At 32.7% G+C, this 14,806-nt stretch overlaps 1 pseudogene; it reads right to left on the minus strand.

The window, feature by feature from the left end:
• Positions 1–1,404: 1,404 nt before the first annotated feature.
• LOC150036125 (serine/threonine-protein phosphatase 7 long form homolog) lies at positions 1,405–7,608 on the minus strand (annotated as a pseudogene).
• Positions 7,609–14,806: the final 7,198 nt, after the last annotated feature.

Genomic DNA, 14,806 nt, shown 5'->3' on the forward strand with positions numbered 1-14,806 from the left:
ACACTGATCACGAACAATCGACACCACCAAGAAGACTTCCTTGCTATTCTCCGGCAAGGAAGAAAGATTGTGGGATCCTTTGTTTTGGGAGATGGAAGGGAATGTATAGAGAAACATAAGAGAAAATGTTGAGAGTCCTATGTGTTTCTTCTCTGTAACATTTTACAAAAAACAAAAAATACTTAACCACTCATTTGAGAGTTTCCCGTGAGATTGGTGAATGAGGGAGATGTATACATATATATGTATATGTATATGTATATATATATATATATATAGAACTATGTGGTATGGTTCAACAACTACTTCGATTGAATTATTTGGGCCCAATCTTTATCAATGGGTCAGGGATACTTCCAGCAAGAAATATATCGAAGAATTAGTGCCAGGTTAGCCGAAAATCAAAGTTTATCAGAAGCTTGGTCTAAAATTCTTGAAAAATTAGCTTTTTATGATTATATGGGGAATAATCCCGCAAAAGGTGGATTAAATCAGAGCGAATTCCATGGACAACAAGGATGGAATAGCTATTGGATGGTGAGGACACCCTAATTTAGAGATAAAGAAGGGCGCAAACTTTTTGTACATTGTATGCCAACCTTTTTTGAAATATTTCCAGTTGTTTTGGTAGACAGAGACGAAATTGTTAGAGCCAATGTTCCTTTTCAAAGAGAAGAATCGAAGTATAATGCTGAACAGGTTAGTGTAACTGTTGAGTGAGTTATAGTGGTCCTGCTACTGTGAAAAAAATATGCTAGAGGTGTTCAATTGGGTGAAATATTTGAATTAGATCGTGCTACTTTGAAATCCGATCGGGTTTTTCGTAGTAGTCCAAAGGGTTGGTTTACTTTTGGGTATCCTTTGTTTGCTTTGCTCTTCTTCTTCGAACACATTTGGCATGATGCTAGAACTTTGTTCAGAGATGTCTTTGCTGGGATTGACCTAGATTTGGATGCTCAAGTAGAATTCGGGGCATTCCAAAAACTTGGAGATCCAACTACAAAAAGAGTCTAGTTTGATACAAGATTGCTTTGTTCCTTTTTTCCTTTTTTTTTTTGATTTGACATAGATAGGATAACAAATAAATCTTGATTCGAATTGTTGACTTTTCATTTCTTTGACTCTTGTCATGGTCTTTTTTTATTCGTAAAAAGATCCCAACTAAACAGGTATGGAAGCATTGGTTTATATATTCCTCTTAGTCTCCATTCTAGGAATAATTTTTTTTCACTATCTTTTTTTGCGAACCGCCTAAAGTTTCAACTAAAAAGGCGAAATGATTTCTCATTATCTCAATTGAAGTAATGGGCCTCACAAAATGACTCATTATTTGAACTAGTCCCCGTGTTCCTCAAATGGATCTCTTAGTTGCTAAAAAATGGGGTGCTATCGGGTCGGGTAAATTCAATAATAGAGGTCTGTTGGCATTCCAGCATCCCTTCTCCTTTCAGGGCCTACCCGAAAGAGAACCCAGTGTTTCTTGATATAAGATCCATATATATAGATATCATCATCTGCATCCAGAAAGCCATATACTTTGGAAGAAGCTTGTACAGTTTATGAAGAGATTTTGATTGATCAAAGAGAAATGAGACAACTAAATTTCACTAAAATAATTTCATTAGCACTTGAAGTATTATAAGATGAGACTATGAGATAAGGTTGACAACGGGGCCAGGGCGGGGTGGGGGGATTCCCCATCCCCGTCCTCGCGAGGGTTATTTCCCTATCCTCGTTGGGGGAAATGGGTCCTCGCGGAGACCCATTCCTGTTGTTTTTTTTTTTTTTTTTAAAAAAAAATGTATATTAATTATTTATAATTATATAAATATTTATAAATAATATATTTTTAGGGTATATATATAATTATATTTTATATATACCTGATTTGACTGAGGATGGGGTCAAACAGAATTCTAATCGGGTCTCTGGTCGGGGACGAGGCGGGAATAGGGAGGGTATTCCCGCCCTGATCAGGTGGGGACCCGACTCGTGAGATTTTTACCAACTTTATCGTGAGATAGTTATAGTATTTGAATGAAATTAAGTAGTAGATTTTGTATCACGTATATATCTTTTTAAATTCATAACCATTTAATAAAAAAGACTGTCGATTAGATCAATATATATATTAAATCTCATTTAATATAATATGATTAAATTAATAACATTAATTAACCATTAATTAATCTATAATTAAATATCATATATTTAATTTCATTTAATCAAATGACATCATTTCACATGACCTATAATTTTAATATGAATTTTATTCATATTAATTTTAACTACAGTATTTATAAGAATCACATTCATATGATTAATGTTTGAATTTTATTCAAATGTATCACTCTCATATATTATATAGTGTTAATTATAAATCATATTTATAACTAACTATATATTATAATATATCAATATACTTTTTATCAATTTGAATCTCATTCAAATATTTATCTTTCCTATTAATTATAAAACATATAACTAACTGTAATGTATCAATATACATTATATTTATTTCCTTATATATAGTATTAATTATAAATTACATTCAAATTAACTATGTATTATAACGTATCAATATATAGTATACTTTATAATAATCACATTAATATAAAATTTTCCTAAAATAATTTGAAAAATTCAAAATTTTTCAAAACTATTTATTTCTTGTTTTATCCTTAATGAGCTAGCAAAGAGATCTAATGAACCTGCAGATTAGAAACTTTAATAGTACAATATTAATTAATTAAACTCTTAATTAATCAATATTCATTAACTATCGATCACTTCATTAAAGACTAACAACTGCACTCTTCGTACTATAGATATATTTCTTTGTCCATGAATATAACCAATCAATTGTAAGTTGACCCTTCACAAATTGCTCGTAATTACAGCTAGGTCAAATTACCATTTTACCTTTGTAGTTACATTTAACTCCTCAAGTACCACTGATCCCTCTAATGAACAATTAGTTATAGTCTAGCTATAAGCTAAACCCCTTTCTAGAAAGTGAGAGGATGACGTGCCTCATTGTTCAAGACCCAGAATCAGTCCTTAAGAAAACAATTCATCTACTTTCCCTTAAGACGAGAAGGAGTGAATTCCATCTTGTGTAGCTGTGTTCCCAACTCCCCACTCAGACAAATTCCCAAAATGGTAAGCATATTGAGTTGGCGAATTTGGTCATTCTCACCCATACAAATAAAAGGATTACCCTCATAGGTAGGAGTTCACAACTCATTCAGGATTAAAGTCAAGTTACATATGATCATCCTAGTGAAATGTAATTCTTTTCAAGTAACGGCGTTATAAAGAAAGACTAATCATTTGGCGGTCCGGTCTTATACAAACTCTTTGTATAGGATACCTCCACTAACATGTCTCCACATGAACGATTAGGATCAAATAATTTGTAACCCTTTACAACTATTGTACAATTACAAAGTGAGTTACCAGAATAAGGTACCCAACCTTATCCATATACCATATACCATTTATGTTATTACTTAAACTGTTGGGGTTGATGCCTTAAATCTCGTAGAGTTCTATAGTTTGTAATTGTATTGTACAAACATTTTATTTATCTAATAAAATATGTGATTTTTTTTTTTTTTTTACATTTAGTAGCATTAACCCACAAACCAATAAACGAACATCCAAGGTTATTTTGTAGCTTAAACATGTATGTAGAGACATACATGTAGATCATATTTAAGTGGTAACCTAAATGGTCTGTAGTAGATGGATAAGGTTGGATACCTTATCTTGGTTATACTGCGAGTACTGCCCGCTTTGTAGATGTTACAATTGTTGTAAAGTACTACAAGTGATCTGATCCTGATCATTCATGTAGAGACATGTGAGTGGAGGTATTCTATACAAAGAAGTTTGTATAAGATCAGACCATGAAATGACTAGTCTTATTATATAACACCGTTCATAATAGAGACTTACATTTCATCAGGATGACCATAAGTAACATAACCTAAATCCAGAGTGAATTATGAACTCCTGCCTATGAAGGCAGTCATTTGATTTTTGTGGGTGAGGGTGGCCAAATCGCAGACTCCATATGCCTACCATTTTAGGGATTCGTCTAATTGAGGAGTTGGGAACACAGTTACACAAGAAAGAATTCACTCATTCCCTAATATCGGGGTAAGTAGATAAATTGCTCCCTTAAGGGTTGATTCCGGGGCTTAAACAATGTGGCGCCACAGTCTCTCCTGGCTCGAGAGGAGTTTGGTCATAGTTGGACTATGACTTGTTGTTTATTAGAGGGATCAGTGGTACCTAAGGAGTTAGATGTAACTACAGGGGCAAAACGGTAATTTTGACCCAAGTGTACTTACGAGCAAATTTGTGAAGGGTCATCGTACTGTTCATTGGTTATATCCAATGGACAAAGAAATATATTTATAGTGCAAAAAGTGTAGTTGTCGATCTTTAGTGGAGTGTCAGACAGTTAACGGATGGTGAATAATTTAATTAAATGAGTTTAATTAATTATTCACGTACTGTTGGAGCTTCAAGCTATAGGTCCATGAGGTCCCCTCTCTAGCTTAATGGGAATTAATGAGAATCAATTTTTGGATTAATTTGAATTGTCCAGATTAATTGAGGGAATTAATTATATGTGATATAACTAATATAATCTAATTATATATGATATAATTACTATAATGTATTTGATATATTATAATATAAAGTTTATTTGAGAGGAAATAAATATTTGAATATGATTCAAATATTAATTATATGAATTTGATTCATATAATTAAATTTAATATAAATGAGATTTATATTAAATACCATTGGTGAGAGAATTGAAACTATAAGTTATATTGTATTTGATATAATATAGAAACTATATGTTATGTGTTATATTTGATATAAAATATAGTTTAATATATATTATATGATAAGGTAGTTATCATATAAATATATATTAAATGATTTATTAAAATAAATAAATAAATTTAATTAATTAATTTTTTTAAAATCATTTTTTGGGAGGGAGTTGTAACTCCCTCCACTCTTTTCTCTTGAGACGCGTGAGTGTGGAATAAATGTTCTTCATCTTCTTGTTTTTCACGTAGAAAAACACATGAGATCAAGACATAGATATAGAAAAATTCTGAGAAAATCCCCTATCCTTCTCCTCTTTTCTCTCTAAAATCTCCCTTTTCCAAAATAGTTAGAGCCTGTACACCCATGAAAATTAAAAATATATTGTAGTTTTAAATTTTTTTTTTTAGAAAAATTTTGTACTTTTGAAACTATTTAGAAAAATATTGTTGTTTTTTTTAATAGGTCGAGGGTTCAAACTTTGAATTTTAATAGGTCTAGGTCGAATTTTGAACCCTCAACCTTTAGATTTTTTTTTCTTTTTAATAATTTAGACATTTGACCTTTTTTTTTTAATTTTCTATTTTATAAAAACAATTTCTAAAAATATTTTATTATTTTATTTAAACTCTAAAAAGAATAAATTAAAAAAAATAATATCTCATAAAAATAAAAAAAAGTGTAAATTAAAATATCTCATTTATATAAAAATAATTACAAAAGTCAATGTGTCCCACAAGGCGGACGTCGTCGATTTCGAGCTGGTTGTCGTCGTTGCCTTCGAACTTGAGGTTGCTCGGGTTCTTCTTGATGTTGCTCTGGTACCTCTGCAGGCGCTTCATAATATAAATATTCATTATGCTCTCCACGACCCCGACCATGTCCATGCACGTATGAAGACGAAAAACAAACCTCTGAGTCACAATGTCCTGAACCAAATGCTGGCATCATCATCATCAGATTAACATAATCAGTTTGACTCTGCGTCTGCATCACAGGAGACAACTCTTCCACATTATAGGCAATCTCATCAAACTCATCCTCTTCCCGAACAGGTCCTCTACGTTTAGGAGCTGGTGGAGAAACAATAGGTATATCGTACATATAATGTATCTCATCCATATAGCTTTGGTTGTCACTACATATAGCAAGAACCTGGTTTGGATCATTCGTAACATCACAGAGTCTACTGTTGTTCGATCTCTGTGAATTATAAAACAATTAGATAATATTTAAAATAAATTTAAATTAAAAATAATTAGATAATATTCATTCATTTACCAAATGACCCACAGCTGCTCCCGGACGAGTGACGTAGCACCTTGTAATATTATTATACCAATGAATATATTCTTGAGTGACATCCCTGTCAAACTATCCAATAGAAACCCTCACTGCAATAAACCTTGCACGATAGTGCTATCGCACTACCAAATGTGCAACTTTTTCGGACCAATCTCCAGTCCTTAAGTCAATATCATGCAGTAGGGGTTTAGTATTACAAGGCGATGGGACATCCTACTAAAAACCGAATTGTCTCATCACCTTGTCAGGAAGATGCCACTCACCAATGTGAAAACATATGAGAGGACTCATCGTCCGCCATATGTTTTGACCATTCGTACAAAAATTGGGCAAAGTATGCATAATAATTTTGTACGGCTCCCAAATAACCTGAAACAAAAAATATTATATTGGAGAATATTAAAGACAAATACAATAAAAATGTGTATAAAATAATCAATTAGGTTCAGTGTAATGTACTTAATCAGGTTGAAACAGATCAAATATGTATCTGTACTAGCTGACTACATGTGTGGCTGTCCTAGTCACACAAAATTTGTCTCTCCACCTAAATTTTTAAATTGATGATTTAGAATCTAAATTAACTAGATTAATGATATAAAAATTAAATTGAATTAAAACAACATACCGAGAACCGTAGGCTCGTCCAGCTAACTGAGTGTCATTAACATGTTGTAGCTGTGGAGCCATTGGTGGAAATCGCTCCCAAGCCCATAGTTGCAAAAGTATGAGAGGCCTAGCTATCTCTCGAACCTCAGGTTCTGTTGCTTTGCATAGTTGTCTATACAACCATGGCAAACATGCTCCACCCAACGAATACTGCCCCGCATCATAGAGGTTAGCTAATAGTGGCAAGAACATCAAGTAAACAAAATGACTTGATTTGTTGGAAAACAGACTTCCACCCATCATTTGTAGTATATATGCTCGCGCATATCTTATGACGGTTTCCTCGTCTGCATCATCTATGAGCTCACGAAATTGTGTTCTTAACCATATCAAACTTAACCTCGATCCATTAATTTTGTCGGCAGGTGGGGTCACATCGAGGTACAGTTGACAAACTTATGACCAGTCATCGTACATCACTCCGGCGACCGGCTCATCGTCAACAGGTAACCCCAACAACACTTCTATATCTTGTAGAGTGATAGTGCACTCTCCAACAGACATATGAAATGTATGCGTCTCAAGCCTCCATCTTTCGACCAAGTCTGTGATCAGATGCTAGTTCAACTGAATAAATCCCAATATGGCAACCCCATAGAATCCAGATGTGCGCAGTAGCGGTAGTATTCGAGGGTGGAGTAGGATAGTGCGCTAGAGAACTGCCTCTCGACGCCTGCAAGATATTTCTCCAGTAGTACGATCTCGCCATACAACAGATGATCGATGAATGGATTGGTCATACAAAACATCGGGATCAACAGGTCATGGGTTTAAAGCCATGATCTGAAATAAAAAAAATTATTTCTCAATTAAAAAAAAATATTTATTTCTCAATTAGAAGAATAATGTACAATTTAATTAACTTAATTAAATAATGTACAACTTAATTAAAAGAATAATGTACAACTTAATTAGAAGAATAATGTACAACTTTATAAATTATAATAAAAAAATTGAATATACAATAAAAGTATCTACACTTAATTAAATATACATGATAAAAGAAGTATTTATTTCTCAATTAAAAGAATAATGTATAACTTTATAGATTATAATAAAAAAATTGAATATACAATAAATTATTATAAAAAAATTGAATATAGAATAAAATGAATTTATAATAAAAAAATATTTATTTTTCAATCTCTAACTATCTGAAGCCCGTCTTAGTAACGAAGAACACTTCCTTCGATTATGGCCTAATTGATTACAAAATCCACATCGTTGTTGAGTGACTGGTTCTATCCAATCCATCTCGTTGTGATAACGTGAACTATTCGATCTACCGGATTTTCTCAATAACGATGGATCAGGATGTAAGACGGGCATATTAGGGTGCGTGATCCAGTAATCTTCATGTGGTTCAGGTTGAAATTGAGGAGAGTAACATTCAGCATATATTGACAATTTATAGTAGTCCTTAATAAAGTCTTCGTAGTTCATGTTAAAATGTGAGCAAACAACCATAAAATGCGAGCATGGAATGCCGAATGCTTGCCACTTGTTACATGAACAGTACCGCTCGAACTTGTTTAGCCTCAATATTTGAACGTTTCCTCCTTTGGCATTCAGACTATGACGTCCGATCGTTACATGAAACACACCTTCATACCGATCATATGATTGTACTTCATGTTTACTAGATCTTGCAACCTATTTATTTATTTTCTCGTGCGTACCTGGATTTTTACTCCACTTAGTATTATAAAATATGCTTGAAATAAATTATTAGTAACATATATATATATATATATATATATAAAATAATATTATCGGGTGTATTTATCTTAACGCTCAAATGCATCCCTTATTTCTTCTCTTCTTTTCTCGAAATAATTCACGCATTTGAAGAATGTTATCTGAGCAAGAGCATTTATAGGCAACATTCGAGCTCCTGTGAGGACTCCATTTATGCACTCTGATAGATTTGTTGTCATCCACCCATATCTGAATCCTCCATCATGTGCTTGAGTCCATTGCTCTGTTGTCAAAAAACTCAGACAACTCCGATTTATTCCTTTGATATCTTCAATTTCTTTATTGAACTTCTGAATTTGAAACTGATACCCGACACGATAAACATAATTTTTCAATGAATTAAATCTATACTTTTTATTAAAGTTGCTGACGATATGTCGTAAGCAGAAACGATGGTGACATTTTGGTCCCGTCCAACCATTTGCTGGATTGTTCACTGTGAGTGATAGTTTTAATAAATGATTTCCCATGAGATTTCATAAAATGAGTTTTAATGAAAAGACATTTCATCTGAAAATTTTGTGCCATGATTTACTCTAACGAATGCTTTAAAATGAACGTTGAATGCATGAACTATGTTTTTAGATGCTAAGTTATTTATGAGTTTAACATGTGTTTTTATGGTAAGCCTATGCAATGTTGTAACACTTGATGGAAGTTTTCCAAGGAAAATTTTATGAACATACTTTATGTTTTACAAGACACCATGCATTAGTGCTACTATGAAATCATGAAGTTTGAGTTTTTCAGTATGTGTATCTCATACGTATAATTATTTGTGCCTTGTATAAACCCTATTCTTATGTTGGTATCAAAGGTATTATAAGGTACCCAGTTTTCAGTGATATTAGGGATCCTTGACACTAAAGATATGGTAAGGTGGTTAGGAGCTAATACAACTCTGTGTGCATGTATGACTATGTTTCGACATTGAAGAGATCGAGCAAAAAGACTCTCTTTCAACTAAGGTTATAGGGATTGAGTAAAATGGCTCTCCCACATGTTCAAACAGAGGATAATGGAGTTTTCAGTATCATATTATAAGTTTTATTTTAGGGTTTCATAGAAATGTTGTTTATAATTTCAGTTTATTTTCAAACCCTGAAAGGATATATGAATATTTCTTATTTATGTTATTTAAGTTCTAAAGCGTGTTTTTATTTAAAATAGTCACTTACTGGGCTTTTCAGCTCACTTTTTAAAATGTTTTCCCCCCCATGTAGCGGTCGACGTCTCGAGGCCTAGCTACTCTGCTAGTCAGTCACATCCCAGATCTCTTAGCAAGTGGAAGTTTTAGGTGGCTCATTATGTTTTGTCTTTTAGTTATGTTCATGGCTTTAGAGAGGGATTTTGAGGAATGTTGTAATATAGATAATCTCGACCTGTGATGTCATGTATATAGCTATTTTGTATATGGTAAATCATATGTTGAGTTCTAGAGTATTATGATCTGTTAATCAGACTAAAGAAGTGTCAGTAGTTCAGATTACAGGAGTACATCAGGCAGTGTTTGTCATAGGAGGGTTGACAATTGCTGTCTTCACATACTTTCTCGGATTAAGAGGGTAATCTGGGGAGGTGTGTGATAGTTCATGCATCCAATCTAGAAGAATAATCCACAATATGAATGAGAAAGGGAGGAAGAAGAAGAGGAAGAAAGAAAAGAAAAATAAGAAAGAGAAGAAAGAGAGGCCTTTTACATTTATTGAGAATGGAAAAAAATCTAGAAATTTTCTCATCGATAATGGAGATTTCTCCATTTCTGCATGAACTTGAAAAAGAGGAACTTGTGGACCAGGTCCATGATTCCTTTGTACATATGTATTCTTATCTCAGTAAAAGCAAAATTTGAAGCCACGTGTAGCTTAAATCGTGGACTTGGTATACGATTCACATAATCTTGTATTGGGTCCATGATTTCTCGACCCTATTTTTGTCTATAATTTCATCTCAATCGTATTTTTGTTAGTATTTATTAAAATAACATTATTTTTAAAAAAATTCTGAATCAATATCATGTCCATTTGAACGAAAAAAAGACGTGTGCCAATCTAATAAAGGAGAGGCAGTGTGATTAATTAAGAACATACTAATTAAAACACATTCTCCCCAAAATTGTAAAGGTAATTGAGGCTGAAAAAGGAGAGCCCGTACTATATTTAAAAATGTTGGTTTTTTCACTAAACAACTGCATTCTGTTGTGGTCTTTAAACATAAGAAAATATGTGAATGACTCTCTTAGAAGCAAAAAAATTAGTAAAATATTACTTGGGAGCATTATCAAAACGAAAACATTTAATGGTAGCATGATATTGATTCTGAATTTAGGTAAAGAACTGAGGAACATAGTCAATGCATCTAACTTTCATTTCATTCAAGAACAACCATGTATATCTTGAATAGTCATAAACTATAGTCAAGAAATATTTATAACCGACATGAGAAGGAACTTGATATGGGACTCATATGTCGCAAGGAATTAAGTCAAATTTATTTGCAGCAATATATTATTGCATTGAAATGAAAGGCACTTTGTTTAGCTAACAGACAAATGGGACACCTATCAGAACAATATTGTTTGACATAATCAATATGCAAAAGACTTCCTAAAGCAGAAAAATGTTTCTCATAAGGATATCCCATTCTAGAATGCCAAGTAGAAAAACTATGTTTAGAAAAACAAACAGTAGTAGACTTATTAGGTTGTGTAGTAAACTTGAATGAGTCTTCAGTCAGATAAAGCCCTTTGAGATTCGTTCGAGTGTGGTGTTGGGAACATGGCTTCACAAGATAAAATTCACTCATTCTTGGTCATTGGGTAAGTAAATCAACTGCTCCCTTAAGGAATGAGCCTTGAATAATGAGGCACCCCATCTTCTCATTAGCCAGAGAGGGGTCTAGTTTATAGTTAGACTATAACTACTTGTTCATTAGAGGGATCGGGGGTACTTAAGGAGTTAGATGTTACTACAAGAGTAAAACGATAATTTGACCCAATTGTAGTTATAAGTAATTTTTTAAAGGTCAATTTAATGTTGATTGGTTATATTCATGGACACAGAAATATATCTACAGTGCGAAGAGTGCAACTGTCGATCTTTTGTGGAGTGACCGACAATTAATGAATGTTGATTAATTTAATTAAAGAGTTTAATTAATTAATCTCGTATCATTAGAGCTTCTAATCTATAGGTCCATAAGATCCCCTTGCTAGCTCAATAAGGGTTAAATAAAAATAAATTAATTTTGGATTAATTTGAATTGTTCAAATTAATTAAACGAGATTAATTGTATAAGATGCAATTAATATAATGTAAATGAGTACATTATAATATAAAGTTTGATGAGAGAGATAAATATTTGAATATGATTCAAATATTAATTATATGAATGAGATTCATATTAAAACTATAGGTTAAAATTAATATGAATATGATTGATACTATAACTATAGATTATGTGAGATAATATAGTTTGAATGTTATTCAAACATGTGGTATTTATATTAGATATGATATAATATAATGTTTTATTTTAATATAAAGTTCTATAATTTAATTACATTAAAATTGTTTTTAATGTAAATTAAATTATGGGAGTTATTGCAAAGCCCCCCTTTCTCTCACATAACTTTTCTTCTCAAAGAGTTCTCTCTAAAAAAAATCCCATTCCTTCACAAAAATTCAATAAACAAGCCCACAACTCCGTCTTGGTTCTTACCTAAAGAATTTCCAAAGAAAGCTTTGGCATTGGTGTCCAAGAGAAATCTTGAATGTTATTGTGTTCATGAGGAGGAGAAGAGTTCGTGATCTTTACGAAAGGAGAACGTGAAGAAGTGTTTTTTCATCAAGGGTAAGTTTCTCATCTTCCCTTTTGTCTATGTACCTTTTTTTTGTGGTCAACATGCTTAAAGTTGTTCATTGTTCTGTGTTTCTTCTAGTTTTTTATTTTGTCCCAAAAAGAATACTAACATAAAGGTGATCACTTGCTTCCGCATTGGGATTCAATCCCTTCAGCATGCTGCCATAAGATCCACAGGTATTCGAGATAGATTTGGCAAGGACACATACATATCAGAAACATGTTTGAAAGAAACAAATTGATCCTTCAATTATTAAACATGAGCTAAGGCCTCTGAATCAAGTATCTAGACATCAGATGGAGGAACGAAAGAAGAGAATATACCTACAACAGGAGTAGTTTGTGAGGATTCAATTTTTACTTTAGACAGATGAGACTAAAGCAAACTTAGTAAACCTTGGCATTGCTCAGTATATAAAGAACTCAGAGCATCAACAGGTGAATTGATTTTTTAAGGTACATCAGTAGACGATTTTGCAGTGCGATAATCCGAAGGGTAACCATGAACCTTGTAACATTTGTCTACAGTGTGTCCTTTTATTTGGCAATATGTACAAATAGGATGTTCTTTCTTTGTACTATTGCCAAAGGATCGATTGTTTCTTGTTGAAGTTGAAGAAGTATTCTTTACCATTAAAGCAGTGGCAGTAGATGCAACTGAAGAACTGATAGCAAAAGAAAGAATAACAACATGTCAATTAACTTTTTGAATAACTAAAGAAAAAACATGGTCAATGGTTTAGGCTCCATAAGATATAACTAAGTTCAAATTGGGGCGGAAGATTCATTAAGATCCATGAGAAAGGTCATAACGTTCTCTATCTAAAAGTAGGTAACTAAAATCTTTTACTCTTCCACAAGTACAACGTCCATACGAATAATCTGGATGATAAGAAACTAGTTCATTCCATAAACTCTTTGAGCTTCACAATGTGGGTGGAAACTGAATCTTCATTTTGAGCAAGATTGGAGAGCTCACGATGAATCTGAAAAGCATGAGGATAGTTCTTGCGTGGACACCAAGCATGAATAACTACATGACACATGGACAACATGAATAGTGATACATAGCCTTTGAGATACTAAGCAATGTACATCTATTTTCTATTATAATATTCATAATATATACCAAATATTTCAATGTTATCTCCTACAAATTTCTTTCCTTTAAAAATTATAAATATCTTTTTTAAAAAATAATAAATGTTTCAAATAAATAAACCAAAGAATATTAATTTTTTTTAATTAAACCTTTTATAGGACTGATTGAGAGGTTAATATATGTTGACTTTCCTTATATTTTTTAGGAGATAAAAAAATCTTTTATAAATGAGAGGTTAAGATGTCGACTTTTCTAATATTTTTGAGGTAATGAATTTACTTTAGAATGCTAAATTAAATTCAAATAAATTTTCTAATGGCCTTTGACCATTCATAATTATTGTTCATTATTTTAAATAATAGTGATCAATAAAACATGCGTCATATAAAAATCAAAACAAAAACAACAAAATCGACATTAAAGGTCTCAATTTATTTTTTTTCTTATTTTATTAAAAAATCTTTTTCATTTCAAACAAATATTCTCTCTCCCTTTCACATTCTCTTACCAAACCCTTTCTTCTCCAAATCTTCTCTCTCCCTTTCACTCTCTCTTACCAAACCCTCTCTTCTCCAACAATGTAGAGTCCAATCTTCAACAACGGATCTTTGATTTTGTGGATGTTGTCGTTGTCATAGGTCTCTATCCAACGTTTGGCATCTCTTTTCGTCTGGTGTCCATTCATCGTCGACCAAATTCACTTCTCCGTCGTGTCGTTGACCAAATCGACCAGATCTGTTTGTTCGTCGTCGACTAAATCCAATTCTCCATTGTGTCGTCAACCAAATCGACTAGATCTATCCGTGTCGTCGCTCATCGACCAAATCCACTTCTCGCTGGACATTCCCTTTTTCAGTTCCACCGACCACCTACAGGTAAACTTTGAACACTGATGTACGTTATTCCATATAAAAGGAGAATCACACGTTACATGAAAATTTAACATGGATTTGTAAGCTACTTGAGAAGAACTTATCGATCGAGTCGAACAAACTGGAGTTATAGGATCACTGTCTATGACTTCTTTACTGTGTTAAGTACCAAGAATAGGTTTATTTCATCCAATATTTACGTCTCGTTCGTCAGGATGCATTTGAAATCAATTTCTCATGCCCTCACTGAAGGAACTCTTATAAAAGAGAACCCATGAGTGGAAGCACGATCGATCCAAATCCATTGTGACAGAATTAAAGGCATTCACAAACATACAAACTAATTATGCATCTTCTAACAAATTACAACATGCTTTCATAAATA

This window comes from Benincasa hispida, chromosome 5 (genome assembly GCF_027475165.1).
Source record: "Benincasa hispida cultivar pf3 chromosome 5, pf3_genome.v1.1, whole genome shotgun sequence".
Classification (NCBI taxonomy): domain Eukaryota; kingdom Viridiplantae; phylum Streptophyta; class Magnoliopsida; order Cucurbitales; family Cucurbitaceae; genus Benincasa; species Benincasa hispida.